This window comes from Pan troglodytes, chromosome 9 (genome assembly GCF_028858775.2).
Source record: "Pan troglodytes isolate AG18354 chromosome 9, NHGRI_mPanTro3-v2.0_pri, whole genome shotgun sequence".
NCBI classification, from domain to species: Eukaryota; Metazoa; Chordata; class Mammalia; order Primates; family Hominidae; genus Pan; species Pan troglodytes.
In genome coordinates, this window is record NC_072407.2 from 69,233,577 (window position 1) to 69,261,226 (window position 27,650).

A 27,650-nucleotide genomic window follows, 5' to 3' on the forward strand; every position below is an offset into this window, starting at 1 on the left:
CCTGCCCTCCAGGAGCTCACGTCAGGGAAGGCACTAGACACGTAAACAAAGAGGGGAAACCAAGTGTGGTGGGGGCCAAAGGAAGCAAACGCCAGTGCTGAACTAGTGATGGGAGGAGGGGACTCAGGTATCAGGAAACCATGGGAGTTGAGACTCACAGACAAGGTGAGTGACAGAGGACTGGCGGGAAGGGAAAAGGGAAGAGAGTGGTGTGGCCAGGACACGGGCCATTGTATGGTCACAAACCATGCAGTTTGGTACGGCTGGAACACCGGGTATGAGCAGAAGGGGACGCAGGGGCCTGACCACTCACTGCGGCAGAGCAACACAGCATGATCCATGCTGTCTTCAATTTACACAGAAAGCCTGGTGTTGAAAAATTCAACAATTAACCTTCCATGCAATTGTAAAATACCCTGAAACCAACAATTACGACGACTTTATAGGTGTTTTCTTCATCTGAGAAAAACACAAGCGGGGGGAGTAAGTGTCTGGCTTAAACGGTAGCAAGGTTATGCGCTGCTGCCCTGGCGAACGAGTCGCTCACATGCTCAACAACACTGTTAGTCCTGGGTGACAAACAGAACCAGGCTTCCAGCTGGAGGTTCCAGGTGGAGAACGAGTCGATCTGTGCTCAGCTCTGGGTAGTGCTTGCATCTGTCTCGTCCTTGTCTTGGCTCATGGTCCATCCTGCAGAAAGCTCCTTGTGCCATCAGGGCAGCTGGATGGATCCTTCTAATGGCCTTGGTCCCCCATTCTCCTCTGCCACCCCAAATCTAGCCACACATACATTGATGTCGTATGACTTCTATGGAGCAAGACAAGGAAGTAGAGTTTCTTTCATTTATTCGGAAAGCTTGTAAGGACTGTCCACTATGTAACACAAAAGATACTAGGTGCTATAGGGAAGCAGAGAGAGCGTGATGGCCCCACACTTTAAGAACTCACCATACGGGCCGGTGGAAGCAAGATCTGCATGTGGCAAATTAGCATCCACCCCCAGAGTTAATTGTCAAAGAATAAGGCTGCAGGGCAGGGGTCACAGGGGCTAAGGTTTCCAGGCCTCTACTGTCCATGACCCCTAGAAAGATGCAACAAACCAACCACTTTGTGATACCAGCTCCAGGCCAGAGAGCAAAGGCTCTGGATTGATCCAACCCAACGCTAGTGCTGACAGTCTCACAGTGTCCCAGAATGCCCCAGTGTCCTTCCTCCTCCACACAAGTCACATAAACCCACTGTTGTCCCCTCCCAGCACTGCAGTTTGAGCTCTGGGAACTGTGTTTAATTGCAACTCCAACACTTAAGTCGCTCTTCAACTTGGGAATTTACGTAACCTTCTGAATTTTAGTTTCCTGATCTATAAAATGCAGAATGATCTGAGCCATCTTGTGGAGTTGCTATGAGAACCCAATGAGGTAACGTATTTTTGAAATACCTACGAGAGTCTAGCACGGTAGAGATGTCCAAAAAAATGACCCCAATGGTCAGCCCTTGTAATAATAGCCTTAGTCCTTCTCTCTTCCATCATGCCCTAGGGCCTCAATACAAGAGAGGTAGAGACCTAGACACAAGCTCAGGGAGGCTAAGAACAGAATGTCAGTCCCTTGTAGGATAGCGACTGGAAGGAGCTGCGAGATGTGAATCAGACAGTCATGGCCCTATCTCTGCTACTGTTACCAGTGCTGTGCCAAGAGGCAAGTCACCCCGCCATCCTGGGCTTCAGTTTCTTCCCCCACTAGACCAGGGATAATAATTACCAGCCTTCTTTACAGGAGCAGCCTGGACAAAAAAAAAAAAACAACACCATAACCCAGGTGCAATGGCAGATGCCTGTAGTCCCAGCTACTCTGGATACTGAGGCAGGAGTTCGAGGCTGCAGTGAGCTATGATCACACTTGTAAATAGCCACTGCACTACAGCCTGGGCAACACAGCCAGAGCTTGCCTCTTTAAAAAAGTAATAATAAATAAGACACATCCCTGTCTTTAGTCTAGTTAAGAAGGAAGGCGTAAACAGGAAGAGATTAAACAATATAAAGTTAAATTAATAGAAAGACAAGCATTGAAAAGAATACAAACTCAGGAACAAATTTAGCAAAAGAAATCCAAACCTTAGGCTGGGCATGGTGGCTCATACCTGTAATCCCAGCACTTTGGGAGGCCGAGGCAGGCAGATCATAAGGTCAGGAGTTCGAGACCAGCCTGACCACTATAGTGAAACCCCCATCTCTACTAAAAATACAAAAATTAGCCGGGCGTGGTGGCACATGCCTGTAAATTCCAGCTACTCGGAAGGCTGAGGCAGGAGAATCCCTTGAACCCGGGAGGCAGAGGTTGTGGTGAGCCAAAATCGCGCCATTGCACTCCAGCCTGGGCAACAGAGCGATACAAGAAAAAAGAAAGAAAAGAAAAGAAAAGAAAAGCAAACCTTATACACTGAAAACTATAAAAGACCCTCAAAAGAAATTAAAAATCTAAAGGAAACGAAAGATACCACATGTTCATGGGTCAGAGACTTCATGTTGCTAAGATGGGAATACTCGCCACACTGACCTACAATCCCCATCGCAATCCTAGATGTCCCAACAGTTTTGCCCACCACTGCCTTTGCACCATGGGTGCAAATGTCAACACACCGGAAAAGTCAAAGAACCTCTTGGTATTGTTATGGAAATCCTTTTGACTCACAGACCCCCCTGGAACAGTCTTGAGGAGCTGTAGGGGCCTGGGGACCCTAGTTTGAGAACCACCAGTCTAGGAAGACACTCCTTGCTGGCCTGGGAGAAAGTAATGCCAATTTTGGAATAAAACAAACAAGCTTCTTCACCTTGGGACACAAGAAGAGGCAGCGAGGTGAGCGGCGTGATTCCTGCACTGAGTAGGTGGGATGGCTGACCTCAGCGCTGCGTGACTGACAGCCGTAAAGGGTGGAGTTCAGCTGAGCAGCCGCTTCCTGTGGGCACTTCCAAATCTAACAACCTGCTCTCCGCTGGTTTCCTCTCCACCCTTTCCATTCCTTTGACCTCAACACAAAATAGGCAGCTTTGATTCACAGGATCCTTTTCCTGCTTCCCCACTAGAGTGGGCCAAGAGGGAATGGGGATGGTTGGGGAAGGAGGGCAAGAAGCAGCAAGGGAAGAGGATGGCAAATACTATCAGCTCCTGCCTCTGCCCAGCTGCCCCCAGCCTCAGTTCACCCTGGGGTGGGGAGGGGTCTCCCAACAATTCCCACCACATTCCCTTCCTGCCATTTAGCCCCCTAGTTCAATGTTAACGAAGGGCTTCCTCCTGCCACAGCTGAGGTCACTGGGTAGGGAAGGCTCCTTCTCTCATTACCGCAGTGATAAGCCCCCACCCAGCAACCCACATGAGACCCCAAGTTGGCTCAAAGCCCATTCCTCACAGGATATTCAGTAAAACAACGTGAAACCCGGGTGGGAACGAATTTCTCATTGGAGACGAGACTGTTAGAACGGCAGCAGCAGTAGTAAAGCCGCTTGGCCTGTGGCGCCAAAGGCAGAAAACAAAGTACCATTCAGGCCCTGGGGACACACAATAGGCCCTTATGCTCTTTTCTGGTTCAGGCGCAGAGCTGCTAAGCAGAGCTAGAGGGCCCAATGGGTGGCCCCTGGGCAGATCTAGGAAGCATGGGGCCCCAGACAAATACATTATGGGGACTTGTCTATATAAAAACTTGAGTCACTCAAAATTAGTGCATCAGCACCATTCTGGCAGCCCAATCTCACATGATTCCCACTAAAGAAATACTGCAGGCTGGGCGCAGTGGCTCACGCTTGTAATCCCAGCACTTTGGGAGGCCGAGGTGGGCGGAACACGAGGTCAGGAGTTTGAGACCAGCCTGACCAACATCTCTACTAAAAAAATACAAAAATTAGCCGGGCGTGCCTGTAATCCCAGATACTCAGGAGGCTGAGGCAGGAGAATCTCTTGAACCTGGGAGGCGGAGGTTGCAGTGAGTCAAGGTCACGCCACTGCACTTCAGCCTGGGCGACAAGAGAGAAACTCTGTCTCAAAAAAAAAAAAAAGAAAGAAAGAAAGAAATACTGCAGCCATCTCCCGGAACTGGGCCCCAGGACGACTCCACAGAACAGCTGCTGTCCCTGTGCAACGTAGAGGGATGGAGAATACCCCAAAGGATCCCAGGGTGGGTTTGCAACACCCGTGGCCAGAATGGTACTGGGAGCCCCAGCCGGCCCCAGGCACTGGAGGAGGACCTGGAAAATTTGGAGGAAGGTACCCCTCAGGTGTAGAGACTGAACAGGGGCCACATGTGCCCAGGCCTAAGGCTGCTACTGACCCTGAGGACACACAGCCACAAAGATGGGTTTGAAGGACTAAGAACGTTGCCCTCAAAAAAGAAATCTAGGAACTCAAAGCCCAGGTACGTCTCGTTTCCTCCTCTCTGGGGTTATCAAGCTACCTGGGCAATCCAAACACTTTGGTAAGTCAGCAGGTCTTTCTCTTTCTCCCTACTGGATAAAACAGGGTGGTCTGTTTTGATTTTTACAACGTATTCCTGCCCCTCTCTCTCCGTAAGGTCAACAGGTAAGAAGCCAGGAAAAAAGAAAGCCTTTGCAGCTGGGTGCGGTGGCTAACGCCTGTAATCCCAGCACTTTGGGAGGCCGAGGTGGGCAGATCACCTGAGGTCAGGAGTTCGAGACCAGCCTGGCCAATATGGTGAAACCCCGTCTCTACTAAAAATACAAAAATTAGCTGGGCGTGGTGGCAGGCACCTGTAATGCCAGCTACTAGGGAGGCTGAGGCAGGAAATCGCTTGAACCTGGGAGGCAGAGTTTGCAGTGAGCCGAGATGGCGCCACTGCACTCCAGTCTGGGCAACAAGGGTGAAACTCTGTCTCAAAAAAAAAAGAAAGAAAGAAAGACTTTGCCAGGATCCCTTTGAGGGAAGGACTGAGTCTGGCCCATAGTAAATGCTCAAAAAAGGTAAGTAAAGAACAAACACAGATAATCTACAAACTGATAATTCACTGCCAGGCAAGGAGGCATTTAATTCAACTCCAAACAGGCCCTGTCCCCTCGAGTCATTTCTGCCGTCGCCTCCAATTACACTACCAGGGACTGTTTAGTAGTAGTGCCAGGCAGGTTGTGGTGGCTCATACCTGTAATCCTAGCACTCTGGGAGGCCAAAGTGGGAGGATGGCTTGAGTCCAGGAGTTCAAGACCAGCCTGGGCAACATAGCAAGACTCCATGTCTAGAAAAAAAAAATTAGCTGGGTGTGGTGGTACGTGCCTATGATCCCAGCTACTCCAGAGGCTGAGGTGGGAAAGTCACTTGAGCCTGGGGGAGTTCAAGGCTGCAGTGAGCTATGATGGTGCCACTGCACTCCAGCCTGGGTGACAGAGCAAGACCCTGTCTCAAAAACAAAACAACAACAACAAAAAAACTAGTGTCAGCAGGGTCCTAGGGTGCGCCAATGGGGAGGGCTCACAAGGCAAACAGACAGCTCCAGCAACCAGACTCCAGCCAGGGAGGGAGGGAGGGAGGGTGCTGCTGCCATAAGCTCCTCCCGCCCTCCACTCCATTTCACAGAGAGCATGGTGGAGTCTCTGAAACCTGCCTAAGGTTCCCCATGTTCTGCCAAGCTCCACAGCAAGGCACTGCCTGCTGCGAGAGGCAGATAACCACAGTGGGAGGGAGGCTTCCCCTGATGGGCCAGCAGGGTTAGGGCACTCATTACCCGCTGCCTGTGCAGCAATGATCACAGCTATAATCGAACAGGGAATGGCCTTCTGCCAGTCCCCCCTGATGACAGGAGATGGCTGAGGCCTTCTCCCTGCTGTGTCTCCAGCATGAAGCATGCGGCCTAGAACACAGTCCTGCTCAGTAAACAGTTGTAGAGCAAAGGCAAGTCTCCCTAAGCCACACGGCAGCCCCTGGAGCTGAGGGCCAGCTGTGGACCACTCCGTGCCCTGTGATCCTGCAGGGAGCAAGGGCTCCAGGGGTGATTCTGCTCCATCCATGGAGGGCTGTACCAGGGCCCTGCCCGCAGGGGGAGCTACCAGGGGAGGGACCACAGGCCTCAGAGGTGGCATGCCAGGTTCCGAGACTTCCTCGATTTATCCTAAAGTCTCACGCTAACGTAACAGAGAGGGCAGTCAGGCAAAAAATCCTGGTGCTGACAAGCACATGGTGTTGGGGGAAGCCTGGTCCCAATCCTCTGAGGCCCCAGATTTGGTTCTGTCTCCCTTCTTTCTTCGTCCTTTACAGGCAATAGCCACTGCCTCTTTCGGCACTTTGAGCTCAGTACTAACTACCCCTCCCATAGTCTCAGTCTTTCCTACAACGCTCTTTACAGCCTCCACTCCCTCTGCTTTGGTCCTTCCTCCTCCTTACCCTCCAAAACAAACACACCAACTGTGTTTCTTTCAGCCACTGCTTCTGCTGGAACTCGCCTATTGCTGGAGGGGATCAGCAGGAACAAATGCGCTCTGTGCAGGGGCCACGTCTCTTCCCCAGCTCTCACTCACCACACTTGGCCCAGCCCCTGTGGTCTTTCCCTTAGCGTAGGTCAGGCCAGGCCCACAGCTGTAGACAGCAAGCCTGTCCTGCTCATTGCCAAGCAGTTTTATTTTACTATTACTATTGTTTTGTAGAGATGAGTTCTTACTGTGTTGCCCAGGCTGGTCTTCACCTCCTGGGCGCAGGTGATCCTCCGACCTCGGCCTCCCACAGTGCTGGGATTACAGGCGTGAGCCACTGTGACCGACCTGCCAAGCAGTTTTGTATGTGCAGTCTGTGCTCTGAACAGGGTTAAGGAGGACTTCACCATCTAAGCAGATCTGGCTTATAGGCAGCAAATTACTCACCTCAATTTCTGGGGGACCTGAGTTCCTAGGAGCTGCCAGTCCTGAGACCACAGTTTAGTCACCTTAGTCTCCCCAAAGGCTAACAGAGCAGTGATCCAAGAAGGCACTGGGTAAATATAGGGAACCAATAAACGTGGAAGGGAGAAAAGCATGACACTACAGAAAGTACAAAAGATTTGGGAGCAGAAAGGCCGGGTGTGGTGGCTCACGCCTGTAATCCCAGCACTTCGGGAGGCCGAGGCGTGCGGATCACGAGGTCAGGAGATTGAGACCAACCTGGCTAACACGGTGAAACCCCGTCTCTACTAAAAATACAAAAAATTAGCCGGGCGTGGTGGCAGGCACCTATAGTCTCAGCTACTCAGGAGGCTAAGGCAGGAGAATGGCGTGAACCCGGGAGGCAGAGCTTGTAGTGAGCCGAGACCGTGCCACTGCACTCCAGCCTGGGTGACAGAGTGAGACTCTGTCTCAAAAAAATAAAATAAAATAAAATATTTGGGAGCACAAAACCTAGATTCCAGCCCTAGTTCGTCATGACCCTGAGCAAATCATCTACAAACCAAGAGCCCTCACCCCATGCAGGAATGTTTTTGTTTTTGTTCCTTTGAGACAGAGTCTTGCTCTGTTGCCCAGGCTGGAGTGCAGTGGCACCATCTCAGCTCACTGCAACCTCAGCCTCACAGGCTCAAGGGATTCTCCTGCCTCAGCTTCCTGAGTAGCTGGGATTACAGGGGCGTGCCATCACACCCGGCTAATTTTTGTATTTTTAGTAGTGACGGGGTTTCATCGTGTTGGTGAGGCTGGTCTCAAACACCTGGCCTCAAGTGATCCACCCCGCCTTGGCCTCCCAAAGTGCTGGGGGCCCAAACTGTGAGCCACTGCACCTGGTCCCCACTTAGAAATGTATATTAAAGCACTCTACTTATCAGAAGGGTCTATGCAAATTGGCGTAGGTTTCCAGAGATCACCCTTCACTTTTTCCTACCTAGGATGGAGTTCAAGAGCATAGAGAATTGATAAGCTAAGAGGTCAAGTCTGAAATTCTAGAACTAAGCTCCAAGGAAAACTAGAACCAGGCCGGGAGGACTGATGCTATTCTGAAGGCTGCGTTTGTTGCTTTGGACGCTGTCCTCAATCTTGTCTTGTGTATGTGTGTTGCCTTAGCTAGACGTAAGCTTCAGAATGTCTAACACCTACATGATGCCTGTCCACTGCTCTGGTGGACATGAAATTACTGATAAGGGGAAAGGGTCTGGAAAACTCCTGGCATTCTGTATAAGAACGGAGAAATTTATCTGGCCTGAACTTGGGTTACCTGGGGCAAGAGGCACCTGAGCCCAGCCTCAGCCTTCTAGGATTACGGCACTCATACCCTGGGGTGAGCTGCAGGAAAAGACCTCCGTGGGCAGCCTAGAGCCTGGGATGGTCCAGGAGGACCTCCTGCTGCAGGAAGGGGACAAACTGGAAGCTGGTTAGCTTTCCCCTAAGTTAGCACATACCTGATAGAGCACCCACCATCAATTGCGAAATCTTTAGTCAAATGCCCAAGTCCTTTCCCCCACAGCAGCCTGTGAGCCCTCTAGGTGGTGATAGAAACAGCAAATAGAATCCTTTTTCCTCCTCTTAAAGAATTTTGCATTAAAGAAAAATTCACATGCAAGGCAATTAAAATTCCTCTTTCCATTCCCAAGTCCTGTAGAAGGGAGGTACACAAACTATAATGTTTTGAGTCCACTAGAACCAACACTGCAATTAACATTATACTTCTAGGCAGGGCGTGGTGGCTCATGCCTATAATACCAGCACTTTGGGAGGCTGAGGCAGGAGGATTGCTTGAGCCCAGGAGTTCAAGACCAGCCTGGGCAACAGAGTGAGACCTTATTTCAAAAAACATATACAAAATCTACTTTTTTTTTTTTTTAAACAGAGTCTCGCTCTATTGCCCAGGCTGGAGTGCAGTGGCGCAATCTTGGCTCACTGCAGCCTCCGCCTCCTGGGTTCAAGAGATCCTGAGCAGCTGGGATTACATGCACGCACAACCAAGCCCAGCTAATTTTTTGTATTTTTGTAGAGATGGGGTTTCACCATGTTGGCCAGGATGGTCTCGAACTCCTGACCTCAAGTAATCCGCCCACCTCAGCCTCCCAAAGTGCTGGGATTACAGACGTGAGCCACCATGCCCAGCCCAACAAAATCTACTTCTGCCATTCTCTTTTTAGGGGTGTGGGTATAGAGATAAGTAGGGAGATAAGAGGCAGAAGAATAAATAAAAGGCTTTCTCACCCCCTAAGCCACGCCAAACACGTGTGACCTCCAAATAGTCTTCCCACTCTGGCCTCAAAGCAGAGCCCCAGCCCAGTGAAGAAGGCCCAGGAGGAGGGGGCAGCAACATTCAGAACATTCAGAACTTCTCCCTGGAAGATTTCATCTATCCAGAAGTTCCTCTAATAGGGCAGCTCAGAGAGGAACTAAACCAAGCCCCGTCGAGTTTCCAGCACCCATATCAACAAGAGGGTTTCTGGAGAGTCCCTGAAGACTCACATAATCCTGGGACTGTGGGCCCAGGTGGATTATCTCAAGCTGTCTAGTTAGCCTCAAAAGGTGAAATGAATGGAAAAAACTTTCTATTTTCAAATTCTCTCTTCAAGCCAGGTGCGGTGGCTCAGGCTTGTAATCCCGGCACTTCGGGAGGCCAAGGGAGGTGCATCACTTGAGGCCAGGAGTTCCAGACCAGCCTGGCCAACAGGATGAAACCCTGTCTCTACTAAAAATACAAAAATTAGCCAGGCGTGGTGGCCCATGCCTGTAATCCCAGCTACTCGGGAGGGTGAGGCATGAGAATCACTTGAACCTGGGAGGCAGAAGTTGCCATGAGCTGAGATTGAGCCACCGTACTCCAGCCTGGGCAACAGAGTGAGACTCTGTCTCAAAAATAAAACAATTATCCCTTCGCTCACACCCTTAAAGAATATTTTTGCAGAGCCCTGGGTGGGGCCTGTGACTCTGAGATCTCCAGGAGCTTGACAAGCTGGGAAGAGATGAGAAGTCATTGGCTGGTGAGGAAGGGCAGGGGGACGAGGTAGTGACAACAGTCAAATGGGCTCCAGCCAGAGGCAGTGAATACACCAGTGCTGAGGATCTGTGCTAGGAACAGCAAACAGATACCAAGGCAGGGGAGAGGGATCTAAGTCACTGAGAAAAGAATGAGGCCTGGTAGTGAGGAGCTTGGTTCAGGCATCCTCTTTGCATGAAGTCAGAACTGAAACCTAGGCGTTAGTGTTACAGCACTTTTAGAATTTGTCTAGCAGGCTTTCAGGTCTTTGCCAGAAAGCCCCATTAAAAATAAAAACAAAAACCTAAGCCATAAGTCCTGGAGAAGAGGTACAGAGATGCTGTATCACTCAAGAGGAATGCCTGGGTTTAGAAAATGGGCATCAGGTCAAAGGCACATCAGTGACCCAAACTTCTGCAAATGGCTTGATAATAGCAGTTACAGCCTTGAAATGTAGGTTACCATGGTGCCTAGCACAAAATGGTTGTTGAATGAATAAATGAATGAACGGACTCAGAACAAGGCTGGCTCATTCTGGTAATCAAACACAGAGAGAAGGCTGTGTAAGTGATGAGGGAGGACCCAGAGTATACCACGCCTCTTGCTGTGGCACAGAGGAGGGGAGGAGGGGAAAGACGAGAGAGATGGTGTTCTCAGACTTCACAGGCCAACACGATGAATCCAGCTGGCTCAGAAGACACCCTGCAGAAAGGTGCCAGGCTACTCATTGGAGGGAACTTCCCTGTAACTGGTATTTACCCAGCACCCCTGTCACCCTCCTATGGGCAACAGAAATTTCTGTCTTCTTTTTCCTGCCATAAGCCCCTGCCTAACAGCTGAAACTGTTAGGAAAGCCTGAAACTTAAATTCAGCTTTGGAAAGAAGCCCCATATCTCGGATGATAAAGCTGGGACAAGCGGAGGGGGACAGGAAAATGGATATGGACCTAACACTGGAGAAAGTGGCAGCCCCGGGAAGGCCTGTCCCCTGGGGACCTGTTTGGAGCATCAGAGAGGACAGAGAGCCAACCCTATAAGCAACAGCTTCCCAGCAATCCCAAGAATCGTAGAGCCATTTCTTTGTCTTCGCCGCACCCTCCTCCAAGCAGCCTCCCCGCCTTGACTCCTTCCTTCTGTGGGGTATCAGAACTCCAGCCTCCTCAGGGAACAGAGCTGGGCCTGGATGCAAAAGTAACATGTTCAGGACATGGAAATACAGGCATGAGGCTGGGCGTGGTGGCTCACGCCTGTAATCCCAACACTTTGGGAGGCCGAGGCAGGTGGATCACCTGAGGTTCGAGACCAGACTGACCAACAAGGTGAAACCCCGTCTCTATTAAAAATACAAAAATTAGCCAGGCATGGTGGTAGGTGCCTGTAGTCCCAGCCACTCAGGAGGCTGAGACAGGAGAATTGCTTAAACCCAGGAGGCAGAGGTTGCAGTGAGCCGAGATCTCCAGGCTGGGTGGCGGAGCCAGACTCCGTCTCAAAAAAAAAAAAAAAGAACAGAAATACAGGCATGAGGCAAGGGCAACGTGGCTGAGGACGAAATGCCTTACTTGGCCCTTGGCTCAACGGCCACCTGACTGCATCCATTTATGTGCCAGTTCCCTTGGAGTCGTGAGGAAGACAAACCACTTTCACTAGGGCAACACGGAGCGTGGAAACGACCCCGCTAAAAACCCAGCTGCTTGCTAAAAACACTTCTCCTTTACATTTCTTCAAACTCTTGGGCAGGATTATCTTTCTTTTCCCAATAGCCTTAAAGAACCAGTATTTCAGGGAGGAAATAAAAGGAAAAAGAGAACAGAGGCCAAGGATAATTTTGTAAAACAGATGAAAACCAAGATGTCTAAGCAAAGAACCCTGCTTCCTCCCAGACCCCAGGCATTGCGTCAGATGCTACTGGGGTAGGAAAAATAAAAGGAAGCCAAAGACTCTGCAAAGGACACAAGCACAGAAATGACAAAGCAAAAACCTGGAGCCATTCAGGGAAATAAAAGCACAAACACGCGGCCCTCTGGGGGTGGTGGCTTTGTTCTGGTGCAGGGGAAGGCAGGGGCATGGGCGGTGGGGTGGGAGACAGGAGCCTAGATCTGAGCTCTGCCACTCCCGAGCTGGATGGCCCTGGACAAGCAGTTCACCCCTTGGAGCCTCAGTTTCTTCAAGGTAATGCCTTTTACCTCCAGAGCTGTTGCAGTAAGTAGAGATAATACATGAAGAGGCCCCAGGACAGCAGAACAAACTTAGTTGCCATGATTATTCTACTGTTGTATTCTTTTATATTAATTTAGTTCTAGATGAGGAAAAACCAAACAGCAGATCCAAAACCACCCAAGAGTTCTAATCTCGTTTTCCCCACACTTTGGAACTGTCCCTGAGATCTGACTGTCAAGGATCTACAAAGAGAAAGCTGCCCACCGTGACATCACTCGCAAGGAGTTCTCTCCCTCACCCCATCTTCCTCATGACAATTCCCCTGTGCTTGTGAATGAGGGTAGGGGTCCCTTTGTCCCCATAAAGCCCAACCAGCACCTACAATCCCAGAATAGATTTACTGACGAAGTAAAGGGGTTTCAGAGAGTCTTAACTTAAGTCAGAGAGGAGAGTGTGGGGCTGGAAATCTAAACAGAATAACGACAAGAAAGATGAGGAGACAGCTACAGACAGTTGAACTTTCACTCAATAAATAACTGCACCATTCTAAGATTAAAACAGTCTTTCAGTCATCAGCATTGGCTGGAAAAAGCAATGAGCCTAGGCCGGGCACAGTGGCTGAGACCTGTAATCCCAGCACTTTAGGAGGCTGGGGCGGGCGAATCACTTGAGGTCAGCAGTTCGGGACCAGCTTGGCCAACATGGTGAAACCCCATCTCTACTAAAAATACAAAATTAGCTGGGCGTGGTGGTGTGCGCCTGTAATCCCAGCTACTCGGAAGGCTGAAGCAGGAGAATCGCTTGAACCCAGAAGGTGGAGGTTGCTTGTAGTGAGCCGAGATCTAAAGGGCAAGACTTTGTCTTTAAAAAAAAAAAAAAAAAAAAAAAAGCAATGAGCCTAGCTAGCACTTCCAGAGGTGCATCCACAACTCCAGCACTTCCAGAGGTGCATCAGGGATAAGTACCTGGTCTTCCTCCACTCTTTCATTTCTGTCTCTGGCCCAGATCCCCACATGGCTGCCAGCAACACAGCAACACAAGGAAGCCCAGAGCCACAGACAGCTGGAGAAGATGAGGCTTCTGCATCACTGAGATGGCTCATTAGTTTCACTTCATTTCTTAGGCTTTAACCCTGACTCTGATAAACCGTCTTGTCCAAGCTTGCTGTTAGCTAAAACAGGGGTCTCAGACAGGGAGGCAAAGGTATGAGATTGTCCTTGTTCCTAGAAAAATGACTCTGAAGAAAAAAAGCAAGGCATAGTCAATAACACTAGCTTCATAAGGACAGAATGGCCCACCATTGCTGCCACATCCCATCTTGAGGCGTGCTGAGCAATGACGGCGCAGCAGGGAAAGGCGAACACACAATAATGTGGGGCAAGAAGTCGGGCTAGGCACCGGGCGCGGTGGCTCATGCCTGTAATCCCAGCACTTTGGGAGGCTGAGGCGGGTGGATCACGAGGTCAGGAGATCGAGACCATCCTAACACGATGAAACGCTGTCTCTACTAAAAATACAAAAAATTAGCTGGGCGGGGTGGCATGCAACTGTAGTCCCAGCTGCTAGGGAGGCTGAGGCATGAGAATCGCTTGAACCTGGGAGGCGGAGGTTGCAGTGAGCCAAGATTGCGCCACTGCACTCTAGCCTGGGAGACAGAGTCTAGCCTGGGAGACAGAGCGAGACTCCGTCTCAAAAAAAAAAAAAAAAAAAAGAAGTCGGGCTAGGCACAGCTCCACCGCATGACACAGGGAAAGAGAAAAGAGACCCATCGGTTCATTCCTTCCTTACAAGACAGCTATGGAATACATAGGATTTGGGTTTGTTTTTGTTGTTTTTGTTTTTGAGACAGAGTTTTGCTCCGTCGCCCAGGCTGGAGCGCAGTAGTGGCGCGATCTCGGCTCACTGCAACCTCCGCCTCCCAGATGCAAGTGATTCTCCCGCTTCAGTCACCCAAGTAGCTGGGATTACACATGTGCAGGTGCACCACCACACTCAACTAATTTTTGTATTTTTAGTAGAGATGGGGTTTCACCACGTTGGCCAGGCTGGTCTCAAACTCCTGGCCTCAAGTGATCTGCCCACCTTGGCCTCCCAAAGTGCTAGGATTACAGATGTGAGCCACCATGCCCGGCCAATACAAAGGGTTTAAAAGGTCACAGAAAAGCACACAGCTTCAGAATGTCACAAGACCTCAAGGCAAAAAAAAAAAAAAAAAGAAAAAGAAAAAAAGTGGCCAAGAAAAGTGGCTCACACCTATAATACCAGCACTTTGGGAGGCTAGGGCCGGTGGATCACATGAGGCCAAGAGTTCAAGACAAGCCTGGCCAACATGGCAAAACCATGTCTCTACTAAAATACAAAAATTAGCCAGGTGTGGTGGCACACACCTGTAATCCCAGCTACTTGGGAGGCTGAGACACAAGAATTGCTTGAACCCAGGAGGCAGAGGCTGCAGTGAGCTGAGATTGCGCCACTGTACTCTAGCCTGGGCAACAGAGCAAGACTCTATCTCAGAAAAAAAAAGAAAGAAAGAAAGAAAGAAAAGAAAGGAAAAGTTGAGCCAGGCATGGTGGCTCACACCTGTAATCCCAATGCTTTGTGAGGCTAAGATAGCAGGATTGCTTGAGGCCAGGAGATCAAGATCAGCCTGGGTAACATAGCAAGACCCCATCTCTACCAAAAAAAAAAAAAAAAAATTAGCTAGGCATGATAGTGCACACCTCAATTAAAAAAAAAGAAAGAAAGAAAGGAAAAAAGTTAGAAATTAAGGATGCTGACTTAGCAAAACAAATGGCACACTATTCTTCCTTCTTTTGGCACCATCTCAGCTCACTATAATCTCTGCTTCCCAGGTTCAAGTGATCTTCCCACCTCAGCCTCCTGAGTAGCTGAGACTACAGGTGCGCACCACAATGCCTGGCTAATTTCTTATAGATACAAAAAATTAGCATGTGTCAGGGTTTCACCATGTTGCCCAGGCTGGTCTTGAACTCCTCAGCTCAAGCAATCCACCTGTCTTAGCCTTCCAAAGTGATAGGATTACAGGCCTTGTGAGCCACTGAGCCTAGCCTATTATTCCTTCTTATTTGCAAACAAGACAGACATGATCTTTGGACAAAAGGACAATGAAGGAGGGGAGGTATCAGGGGAAACAGCCCCTGATAGTCAGGTAGGTTCTTTTCTATTTTCCCTAAGTGTTGGCCAGTCTGAGAAATAAAGGAACAGAGTACAAAAGAGAGAAATTTTAAAGCTGGGTGTCCAGGTGAGACATCACATGTTGGCAGGTTCTGTGATGCCCCCCAGCCATAAAACCAGCAAGTTTTTATTAGTGATTTTCAAAAAGGGAGGGAGTGTACTAATAGGGTGTGGGTCACAGAGATCATGTGCTTCACAAGGTAATAGAATATCACAAGGCAAATGGAGGCAGGGCGAGATCACAGGACCACAGGACCGGGGTGAAATTAAAATTGCTAATGAAGTTTCGGGCAAGCATTGTCACTGATAACATCTTATCAGGAGACATGGTTTGAGAGCAGACAACTGGTCTGATCAAAATTTATTAGGCGGGAATTTCCTCGTCCTAATAAGCCTGGGAGCTCTACGGGAGACTGGGGCTTATTTCATCCCTATGGCTTAGACCATAAAAGACGGCTGCCCCCCAAGTGGCCATTTCAGAGGCCTACCCTCAGGGACGCATCTCTTTCTCAGGGATGTTCCTTGCTGAGAAAAAGAATTCAGCAATATTTCTCCCATTTGCTTTTGAAAGAAGAGAAATATGGCTCTGCTCCGCCTAGCTCACCGGCAGTCAGAGCTTAAGGTTCTCTCTCTTGTTCCCTGAACATCGCTGTTATCCTATTCTTTTTTCAAGGTGCCCAGATTTCATATTGTTCAAACACACATGCTCTACAAACAATTTGTGCAGTTAACACAATCATCACAGGGTCCTGAGGCGACATACATCCTCCTCAGCTTACAAAGATGATAGGATTGAAAGATTAAAGGCAGGCATAGGAAATCACAAGGGTATTGATTGGGGAAGTGATAAGTGTCCCTGAAATCTTCACAATTTATGTTCAGAGATTGCAGTAAAGATAGGCATAAGAAATTATAAAAGTATTAATTTGGGGAACTAATAAATGTCCATGAAATCTTCACAATTTATGTTCTTCTGCCATGGCTTCAGCGGGTCCCTCCGTTCGGGGTTCCTGACTTCCCGCAACAGGGAGGGGAGTTAAAAAAAAAAAAAAAAAAAGAAGGCAATGGCATCATACATTGTAGGCTACTGTCTAGCAGAAGGTATCTAAGAAGTTTTTTAGAAGAAAATAAGTCAAACTCAAGATGCAGAGAAGATAATGAAATGATATGGCAAAAAGATAAGAAGCATGTTTCTTTGCAGATGTGGAATTGCTTGGAGGACTGTGATAAAGGCCACTGTCCAGGCAAGGCCATTATCTGAATCTCTTATAATTAGCAGATATTACCCTTGTGATCAGAAAAGGCAAGCAAACTATTTCTATCTGAAATATACCACTTACAAATATAAAATGTACAGCTCTTACTGAAAGGCTAACAGTTTAAGGAATATTTTCTTTTGAAATAATCTGGAACAGAAAGTAATTATCTACACTAATGAAACAGGAATAGCAAGCAAAGATAATTCAATAAATATTTATAGAGTACTTCTTAAGTGCTTGGCATCACGTAGGAAGCAGAATTTTTTAAAAAGCTTATCAGACTTTGAAAGTAAGGCTTACCATTATCAATGATCACAAAATCCTGGAAATAAGCCAAGTATTCAACAGTAGGCAAACGGTTAAACAAATCATGGCAAGTCAACACAACCGGGGTCTAGGGACATGACCAACTAGAATTGTTTAATACATAGGCCTAATGATGCACATATTCTGGTTACCAGTACTATACAGTTCAGTGGTTTTTAGCATATTTATAATGTTGGTAACCAACTATCCAATTCCAGAACCTTTTCATCACTCCAAAAAGAAACCTGGTACCACTAGCTGTCATTCCCCATTCCCACCCACCCACAGCCCCTGGCAACCAGTAATCTGCTTTCCATCTCTATGGCCTATTCTGGATATTTTCTAGAAATGTCATATAATATGTGACCTTTTGTGTCTGGCTTCTTTTGCTTAGCACAATGTTTTCATGGTTCATCCATGTTGTAGCATGTGTCAGAACTTCACTCCTTTTTATGGCTGAACAACATTCCACTGGATGGGTAGGCCACATTTTGTTTAGCCATTCATTGGTTGATGAACATCTGGGTTGTTTCCACCTTTTGGCTCTTTTTTTGTGTTTTGAGACGGAGTTTTGCTCTCGTCGCCCAGGCTGGAGTGCAATGGCATGATCTCGGCTCACTGCAACCTCTGCCTCGCAGGTTCAAGCGATTCTCCCACCCTCAGCCTCCTGAGTAGCTGGGATTACAGGCATGCACCATCATGCCCAGCTAATTTTTTTTTTGTATTTGAATAACGCTGCTGTGAACGCTCACACATACATTACATTTTAAATATGTAATTTTTAACTGTCCAGGCTGGCCTCCCCTAGTCATGCTTTAATTAGTCAAGGACTTGAACTCAGCAGTATGACTCTAGAGCTCGACTCCCAACCACACCAGTGTACTCCCGTACTCCTCTGGTTTTCATTCTCTGATAGGAAACACACACAGCAGCCCAGGAATGCGCTGGATGGCAGTAGAAATTTAAAAGTCACTGTTAAAAATCAGCCAGGCAAGCTGGGCGCAGTGGCTCATGCCTGTAATCCCAGCACTTTGGGAGGTTGAGGTGGGTGGATTGCCTGAGGTCAGGAGTTCAAGACCAGCTTGGCCAACACAGTGAAACCCCATCTCTACTAAAAATACAAAAAATTAGCTGGGCCTGGTGGCAGGTGACTGTAGTCTCAGCTACTAGGGAGGCTGAGGTAGGAGAATCGCTTGAACCCGGGAGGCAGTGGTTGCAGTGAGCTGAGATCGTGCCACAGCACTCCAGCCTGGGCAACAAGAGCGAAAGTCCATCTCAAAAAAAAAAAAAAAAAGATAGAATCTGGGATGCCAACTTTGGGTTCTGCTTTCCCCACTTGAAAGGGCTGGATGGTGTCAAGCCTACTCAAGGGGAGAGGGTAGTAAGGAAGCCTGGAGACTAGATCATGGGAAACAAGAAAGGTTTGTCGAATTGGGACTAAGAGAAAGAAGAAAATAATGTCAAGGAGAAATTTACATGAAGAGACAGAGAGGGAAATAAGTTCTAAGATGAACAATACAAGCAAACATAACACTATACATCTGCTTGTTGGTTTCGGCCACAGACATGAAGCCACAAAGGGACGTGTGGATTTCAGATGCCTATGCTGTGCCACTGCTTGGCTCCAGGGTCTACCACCTTCAGAAGCCCACCTGTGGCAGGCCGGGTATGGTGTCTCACACCTGTAATCCAGCACTTTGGGAGCCCAAGGCGGGCGGATCACAAGGTCAAGAGATCGAGACCATCCTGGCTAACACGGTGAAACCCCATCTCTCCTAAAAATACAAAAAAATTAGCCGAGTGCGGTGGTGGGCGCCTGTAGTCCCAGCTACTCGGGAGGCTGAGACAGGAGAATGGCGTGAACCCGGGAGACGGAGCTTGCAATGAGCCGAGATCGTGCCACTGCACTCCAGCCTGGGCAACAGAGCGAGACTCCGTCTCAAAAAAAAAAAAAAAAAAATGCTGATCTGGGAAATAAAAGCTGTGTATTTACGAACACATCAATAGGTGATAGTCCACTTGTCTTCTCTTCTGCAGAAATGTGTGAAATGGGGCAGTAATGTGTCCAAGGGGCAGTAATGAACCTCCCTGAGACTCAGTGGCTGAATGCTGTGACATGAGGTCAGTCCTTTAAAACGTAGAAAGCAGGCAAGCATTGAATTAGATGACACACATGAAAGTACCTTGGAAATGGTAAGGTACTACAAAAAGACGGTAATCTCTGTGTAGATTGAATAAAACAGGTACCCTTTTCTGTATCCAGACAATAGGACAACATAAAACGACTTGAAAAAAATTTATTTAAAAAACACGAATCAGAGCCGGGCGTGGTGGCTCACGCCTGTAATCCCAGCACTTTGGGAGGCTGAGGCGGGTGGATCACGAGGTCAGGAGTTCAAGACCAGCCTGGCCAATATGTTGAAACCCCGTCTCTACTAAAAATACAAAAATTAGCCAGGCGTGATGGCAGGTGCCTGTAGTCCCAGCTACCTGGGAGGCTGAGGCAGAAGAATTGCTTGAGCCCAGGAGGCAGGATCGCAGTGAGCTGAGATTGTGCCACTGCACTCCAGCCTGGGCGACAGAGTGAGACTCCATCTCAAAAAAAAAAAAAAAAACAAGAATCAGGCCAGCCTGAAATTAGCACCTACCAAGATGAACTTGGCAGCAGCAGAATGACCATGGGGTGTTCAGTCTACCTAGTAGTGCAAAAAAAAAAAAAAATAATGTGAGCATTATTATTATTATTATTATTATTGTTATTGTTATTTTTGAGACAGAGTCTCGCTCTTGTTGCCCAGGCTAAAGTGCAATGGAGCGATCTCAGCTCACTGCAACCTCCGCCTCCCAGGTTCAAGCGATTCTCTGGTCTCAGCCTCCTGAGTTGCTGGGATTACAAGCATGTGTAACCTTGCCTGGCTAATTTTGTATTTTTAGTATAGACGGGGTTTCTCCATGTTGGTCAGGCTGGTCTTGAACTCCCAACCTCAAGTGATCCACCTACCTCTGACTCCCAAAGTGCTGGGATTACAGGCATGAGCCACCGTGCCCGGCCATGAGCATTACTTATTATGGGCAATTTCAGAAATCAAAAGGCTAAAATAGCAAAATATTTGGGAAAGAAACACTACATGAAAGTGGGAATCTGCAACCAGGGACAAGGAGGGTCAGGGTCTAAAATAGGGTCATACCATTTTTCAAAAGGGCCTGTGTATGATTCCTGCTCTGTAAGCAACCCTATCTGTACTATTTATTGAATGTTAGAATGGACTTAGCCACCATCTAAGACTTACCTAGTACCGACAGGTCAACCACAGATCTTTAAACCAGAAGAGGCTGACCCCAGAGATTCTATCTCCCATTATAAATCCATAAAGTAGCCTTCTGGGACAAATCAGTGTCATGTGAGTTTGAAATATGAGTCAGATTTCCAGGCCCAGGCATAGTACTAAAATTTTGGGGGAGTGGCCGAAACCACTTCTGTCTCATCGCTGTGGTGCTGGCAGCCTTACTTCTCAAATGTGAAATCCAGCAACCCCTGAGAATGGAAGCCATAACCCTAGGGATGCAAAGGCTCATCTTGAAAGTGCTACTTTATTTTTGTTTTGTTTTTTTGAGACAGAGTCTCGCTCTGTCCCCCAGGCTGGAGTGCAGCGGCGCAATCTCAGCTCACTGCAACCTCTCTCTCCCAGGTTCAAGCAATTCTCTTGCCTCAGCCTCCCAAGTAGCTGGGACCACAGGTGTATGCCACCATGCCCGGCTAATTTTTGTATTTTTAGTAGAGACAGGGTTTCACCATGTTGACCAGGGTGGTCTCGAACTCCTGAACTCAAGTGATCCACCCACCTCGGCCTCCCAAAGTGCTGGGATTACAGGTGTGAGCCACGGTGCCTGGCCTTCTTTTTATTTTTTACATATTTTTTTGAAATAGAGATGGAGGTCTCACTATGTTGCCCAGGCTGGTCTCAAACTCCTGGGCTCAAGTGATCTTTCCACCTTGTCCTCCCAAAGTGTTAGGAATACAGGCATGAGCCACCACGCCTGGCCAGATTAAATTTTGTCTTAAAAGCATAGGCAAGCTGGCAAGAAAATAAGGAACATTCAGGCTAAAACCCTAAGGAGGAGAAACAGGGAGGTAAGTTAACACTGAAGCTTTTATCTAGATGGCATTTGCAGAAGTAGGCAAACCTGAGCTTCAGTTTTCAAAGCCTCAAAAGGTCACAGAAGCACGGCCCAGAGCCCAGCCACGGTGGGAAATCTAAAGAGATCTTACCCCCAGTGAAGTTGGGACTTCCAAAGGATACTCCCTTAACGTAACAGTGAACCACCAAGAAACTTGATGTACCCTTCCCTGTCCCCAAGAGCTACCTGCAAGAAAAATCAACTGTCTAAATCCTTGGCAGGTAGAAAAACAAAAAACTCCCCCCAAGAAGCTGCAATCACAAAACAGCCCTCACACAGACTTGCAGTCCAAAGTTGTACTACCTGGGCGATCAGAAAATACTCAGTGCTCCTACTGATGGCAGGAGAAGGGCAAATTAGTTTTCAAAACCTCAAATCTTTGGTTTCGGATAACCTAGAAGAGTTAGACATGCCAGCAACTCCACTCCTAGTTTATACCCCACAGAAATTCTTGCTCATGTGTTCCAGGAGCCATGTGTAAGAATGTTCCTGCTAGATGTGGTGGCTCATGCCTGTAATCCCAGCACTTTGGGAGCCTGAGGCAGGCGGATCACCTGAGTTCAGGAGTTCAAGACCAGCCTGGCCAACATGGCGAAACCCTGTCTCTATTAAAGATACAAAAATTGGTTGGGCATGGTGGCACACCCCTGTAATCCCAGCTACTTGGGAGGTTGAGACAGGAGAATCATTTGAACTCGGGAATCAGAGGTTGTAGTGAGCCGAGATCACACCACTGCACTTCAGCCTGGGCGACAGAGCAAGACTCTGTCTTAAAAAAAAAAAAAACAAAACAAAAAAAAACAAAGTTCCCAGCAGGGTTATTCCTGAGAGAGGAAAAAAAACAAAAGGCAGACCAAGGCCTTCTTGGCAACAGGGCAACAGAAAGGATCAACACACTGTGGATATTCATTCAATGGAAAGCTCTACGGCAGTGAACATGAACAGAGCCATGTGCATCCACATGGACGAATCACAAATGTAATGCTGAGCAAGCCACAGAAATCTACTGTAGGATTCCATGTCCAGGTGTTCAAAACCAGGCAAAATTCAACAATAAGTTATTCAGAGGTTGGCTATCGGTGGGAAAACTAACAAGAACAAGAGAATAAATATCACAAAATTCAGAATAGCTGGGGTGCCAGGTGTGGTGGCTCACATCTGTCATCCCAGCACTTTGGGAGGCTGAGGTGGGCGGATCACCTGAGGTCAGGGGTTCAAGACCAGCCTGGCCAACATGGTGAAACTTCGTCTCTACTAAAAATACAAAAATTAGCCGGGCATGGTGGCACACACCTGTAGTCCCAGCTACTCAGGAGGCTGAGGCAGGAGAATCACTTGAACCCAGGAGGCAGGGGTTGCAGTGGGCCGAGATGGCACCACTGCACTCCACCCTGGACAGCAGAGTGGCAAGATTCCATCTCAAGAAGAAAAAAAAAAAAAAAAGGAATAGCTGAGGGAAGGGACTTCAACCGGGGAGGGAACATGGGGGCTTATATGGTCCTAACCTTAACCTAGGGATGGGAACATAGATGTTCATTTTACTATTTTGTTTTAACATACTCATATGTTTTAAACATGTCTTCTGTTAAGTGTGGGATTTTGCAATAAACAAATGGCAAAATGAAGAAAAAAAAAACATGCAATGGCACACAGAGTACTGCAGACTTTTTATTTGTGCTGACATCGGACGATTTCCAAGATACACTGATAAATGAAAAGGGCATGGAGCAGAAAGGGCACAGGAGAAACAAACAATAGATATATGTTTCTGTAGCCGGGCGCAGTGGCTCACGCCTGTAATCCCAGCACTTTGGGAGGCCAAGGCAGGTGGATCACAAGATCAGGAGATAGAGACCATCCTGGCTAACACGGTGAAACCCCATCTCTACTAAAAATACAAAAAACATTAGCCGGGCGTAGTGGCAGTTGCCTGTAGTCCCAGCTACTCAGGAGGCTGAGGCAGGAGAATGGCGTGAACCCGGGAGGCGGAGCTTGCAGTGAGACAAGATCGCGCCACTGCACTCCAGCCTGGGCGACAGAGCGAGACTCTGTCTCAAAAAAACAAAAGAAAAAGAAAAAAGGAAATATGTTTCTATTTCAAAGGGCAGACCACCTCCAAGAGGACAGACAAGATAATTTAACCGGAAGTGGCCTCCTGGGAGGGGACTGGGTTACTGGGGAGAGAGGAAAAAGGAGACTCATACATTTCAATGTTTGTACAAGGTGCAAGTATTACGTAGCTAAACTGAATACCTTTTTTTTTTTTTAAGTTAAACACTAACTCTTTGGATTACCACTTGGTAACCTGCTAGAAGACTATTAGGTTCAACAGTAGCATCTCTGAGGAGTTACCTAGGTCATACCTGGGCTTCCTTGGCCCCATCAGTAACTGTTACATGAGACCTGTTTTCAGCATGGAAGGCACTCTACCATCTCAAATGATTTCAATGGGAGGGTAGAACTCCAGCCCATTCAAGCCCAGGGTTCCACAGAGACCCCTTGGTTGGACTCTGTCAATGACTAAACCCTTGGGCTTACGCTGCTGGGCTAGCTGATGTGGGACAAAAATCTCGCAGATGCAGTGGCTGAAATGTCCTTTCGGGGCCATAAATCTGCTAGGAATGGCTGCATTTGCCCTTTAGCCCAGAAGTATCCTTAATCTGGCCCTGGGGGAAAAGCCTCTTTAAACTGTGTGTTCTCTCCAGCTGGAGAAGCTAGCCATCGGGGAAAGAAAACTGATTCAGAACTGCAAAAGCAATAAAGAAAGAAGCCAGATACAGGACCAGACACAGATCTTTTCTCGGAAGGTAAATCATACCATCCCTTATCTTGTGAATTTAGTCTCAATTATGTCCCCTGTTGGCAGCAAATGCCCTGTCTTTTCTGCACACCAAAACCCAAAGTCCCAGCACCAGGAACTATGAATATCAAGAAGTAGTTGGGAGAAAAACAGAAACAAGGGTTCTTAATTCATATTTTGTGTCTGCTAGGAGAATCCTTCGTCTAAAATACCTCTTCCACCATGCACCTAAAAAATCCAATGGAAAACCTCAACCTCTTAAATCTAACACCTACAAATACTTTGTTTTGATCAGTGTAAATCTGTTTGCTAGGAGGCAGTTTTCAGCTTCCACCTATCCTGCCCTGGAAGCAAGGCGAAAGCTCCAAGTACCCTGAAGGTGTCTCTCTCCTGACAGCTCTTCCAGAGGCCTCAGCCCTTCAGCCCAGGCTCACCAAGCAGTAGGCAGCCTACCACAGATGAGATGCAACTGTCTCACCCAGAAACCGTCAGATGAGGAGAAATGGGAGGCACTAAGAGGCAAGAACTGGGGAAAATCAGCTCAAGAATCTTCAGGCCCTACCAGCCCTTTCTCCTCTCTGGGTAACATTTTCTCCGGGTAAGTCTCAACGCTTATTGCTCTGGTCTCAAGCTATCTCAATTTTCTCAGGAAATGCTGAGTTGGGCTTAAAAGCCCACCATCCCGAAAGATGGTGCCCTGTCCCAATTCCCTATTTCTTTTCTATTTGTCTCTCCAGCTTTCCCCGACCTCAGGTCTTGGAGTCAGCTCCCTTTAGCTAAATAAATGGGGTGGCTTTTTCCATCCTGCATTTCAAGATGAAGATTGAGCTGCAATTTAGAGCTCTCCAATCCCTCCCTCCACTTGGCCCCGTGACAACTTTTCTTCTGTGACACTTTATATTTGCCACCTCCTTCCCATTGCAACCACTTCCCTAACCTCCACTTGCATCACTCCGGAATGTCTGAGTTACATTCCCTGCTGAGCTAGTCCCCACCCAACCTCTGCCTCTCCCCATTCCCAGGCAGCCACCCACTCCGCCCAGAGGTTTTCCAAAATCCCATTCACCTCTGGGTAGTCCTGGCTCAAGCATCTCAGGGGCTTCTTATTGTCTCAAATCCCAACACGCAGCTGGGGTTCACAGAATGAACTTCCAGCCCTAATGCTCACTACGCCCCACCAGCACACTCCAACATTGCTTCCCAAGTGCTAGGCCCTGAGGATTCCACAGTGATCAATGCAGGCACAACCTCCACCCTTGCCGGCTTCCCACTGCCTTCCTCCACGCCAGCGAGGCTGGGGCATCACCCTCTGTCTCATCACCTGGCCTCACTCCCATTGCCACTGTCCGGGGGCACCTGCCTCCTACGAACTCAAATATCACACATGCGAGGACCAGCTCCTCCACCCACCTGAGAGAGTCCCCTCATCTTGCAGGGCCTCGGATTCACATATTCTACCCTCAAGGGGTTCACTTCTAACTGTTCATCACTGGTCCCATTAACAGAGCCACCATTACGGTGTGTCCAAGTGTCAGGCACATGACTGTGTGATTTCATTTGTTTATGTGTTATTTCATTTGTACAGAATGAACGTGTGTTATTTCATTTGTACAAAAGTTATTGCATTTGATCTCTACCCAACAGCCCCCACTGGTTGGTTTCCTCATCTATAAAATGGGGGTAGTAAGACAAGGAAGGAAGGTCTTACTGCCCCCATTTTATAGATAAGGAAACCAAGGCTTGAAGAAGCTAAGGAACTTGCTGATCAGGGCTAAGCCTGAACTCCATCCTGTCCGCCTGACTCCAGGGTCCATGCTCTCAACTCTGCTATGCCACTCCCCGGTAATTCCCTATGTGTGTTTTGTTTTTGTTTTTGAGATACAGTCTCACTCTGTTGCCCGGGCTGGGGTGCAATGGCACGATCTTGGCTCACTGCAACCTCTACCTCCTGGGTTCAAGTGATTCTCCTACCTCAGCCTCCCACCACACCCGGCTAATTTTTTGTATTTTAGTAGAGATGAGGTTTCACCATGTTGGTCAGGCTGGTCTCGAACTCTTGACCTCAGGTGATCCACCCGCCTCGGCCTCCCAAAGTGCTGGAATTACAGGTGTGAACCACCGTGCCCAGCCCCCTGTGTATGTTTATGCATTTAGCATCTCACCTGGCACAGAAGCAGGATCAATGAGGTCATTACTACTCTACCACGCTAGCCAGTCACTATGCAAGCATGTATTTTGTCCAGCACGTGCATTCCCTCTCTCCCAACCACGGATAAACAACTCAGGGCAAGGCCACCTTGTCAGATCCTCCTGTGGCCTCACAGCATCCAGTAAGGAGCTGTGCATAGCACAGATGCACAGTAAATGCTGAAGGAAAGAACCATTTCTTGGAATACTGCACAGTAATAACTTGTCCTCCTTAAGCCACTCAGTCAACTGAGAAAATGCAGGATTAGAAAATGGGGCATTCATTCTGCTAGATACTGATTGCCACGTAAGAATATCAGAAGTAAAAATGGACAGAAAGATGGCTCAGGTCAGCAAAAACACAAATAGCTATTTTGCAACCAGTTGGAACGGGGCAGTCAAAAGCCAGGAGGGCTGAAGAAAACCTTACAGTCTTACTGAAACAGACTTGGGCAACATGGCAGGGAGAAGAGCCCTGCCTTAGATGGAGGTAGACTCCCAGTTGGCCACAAGCCATGTGACAACAAATGGCTCTTATGATAAAAGCTGCAAACGTCCATGAAGTGATAACTTCAGAAGGAAAGGGGAGGGTCTCAGGTTGGTCTTTTCAGCCCTGTGCACTGTAACACCCTGCCACACCATATTGCAACATCCTGTGGAACGGCAGCATATTCTGAGAACCCTAGGCCAGAATCTGGTTTGCTGCTGTCAGAGCTTGGCTATAACTCTTCCTAGTGAAGCTGAGAGAGACACTGAACCTCTCTGAACCTCGGGTCTGTCATCCATAAGCAGCAAAACCACAACCATAACCAGTTCCAGGGAAAACTGGTTGATAAAATAAAACTAGCCAAGTGCTGTAGCTCATGCCTGTAATCCCAGCACTTCGGGAGGCCGAGGCAGGAGGATCGCTTGAGCTCAGAAGTTTGAGACCAGCCTGGGCAACATAGTCTTTACAAAAAATACAAAAACTAGCCAGGTATGGTGGGACATGCCTGTAGTCCCAGCTACTCAGGAGGCTCAGGTGGGAGGATCATTTGAGCCTTGGAAGTTGAGGCTGCAGTGAGCTGTGATTGCACCACTGCACTCCAGCATGAGTGACAGAGTGAGACCCTGTCTCAAAAAAAAAAAAAAAAAATCAGCTGGGTGTGGTGGCACATGCCTGTAGTCTCAGCTACTTGGGAGGCTGAGGTGGGAGGATTGCTTGAGCCCAGGAGGTGGAGGCTACAGTGAGCTTGGATGGTGCCACTGTACTCCAGCCTCGTGACAGAGCAAGACCCTGTCACACACACACAAAAAAAAGGTGGGGGGGGGGGGGAGAGAAAAAAAGAAAAAAATGAAATAAAAAAACTATAAAGTGCTACACACATAAGGGATATTATCAAGAACAGAACATCAGCAGTCAGTTCCATATGGTGTCCTGGAGTAACACTAGTTGAGATTAGACCCCAGTATTTGCTGACGTCTTGATGGTTAATGGGCAGGGGAGAGGCCACCAATATTGTTATTGGCAATTGCTCTATTTTTCTTGAGGTAAAGGGTAAATTCCCCTTTGTGAGCAAAACATCTTTTTCTGTATTGTAATTCCATTCTGCTATCTCCAAGCATTCAGTAAAATGTTGTGAAATGCCTGACAGGTCGTTTGCATATTTAAGGCAATATGGTATGA

The 27,650-nt window shown here is 48.0% G+C and overlaps 1 protein-coding gene and 1 non-coding gene across 6 annotated transcripts in view; one reads left to right on the forward strand and one right to left on the reverse strand.

Moving 5' to 3' along the window:
• Positions 1-27,650, reverse strand: part of PC (pyruvate carboxylase) — a 112,133-nt gene that overhangs the window by 62,967 nt on the left and 21,516 nt on the right. The gene's annotated exons all lie outside the window — the stretch shown is intronic.
• On the forward strand, positions 10,125-10,186 carry LOC112204863 (U7 small nuclear RNA). The gene has a single exon (XR_002938612.1). It is a non-coding gene; the product is annotated as a U7 small nuclear RNA (small nuclear RNA).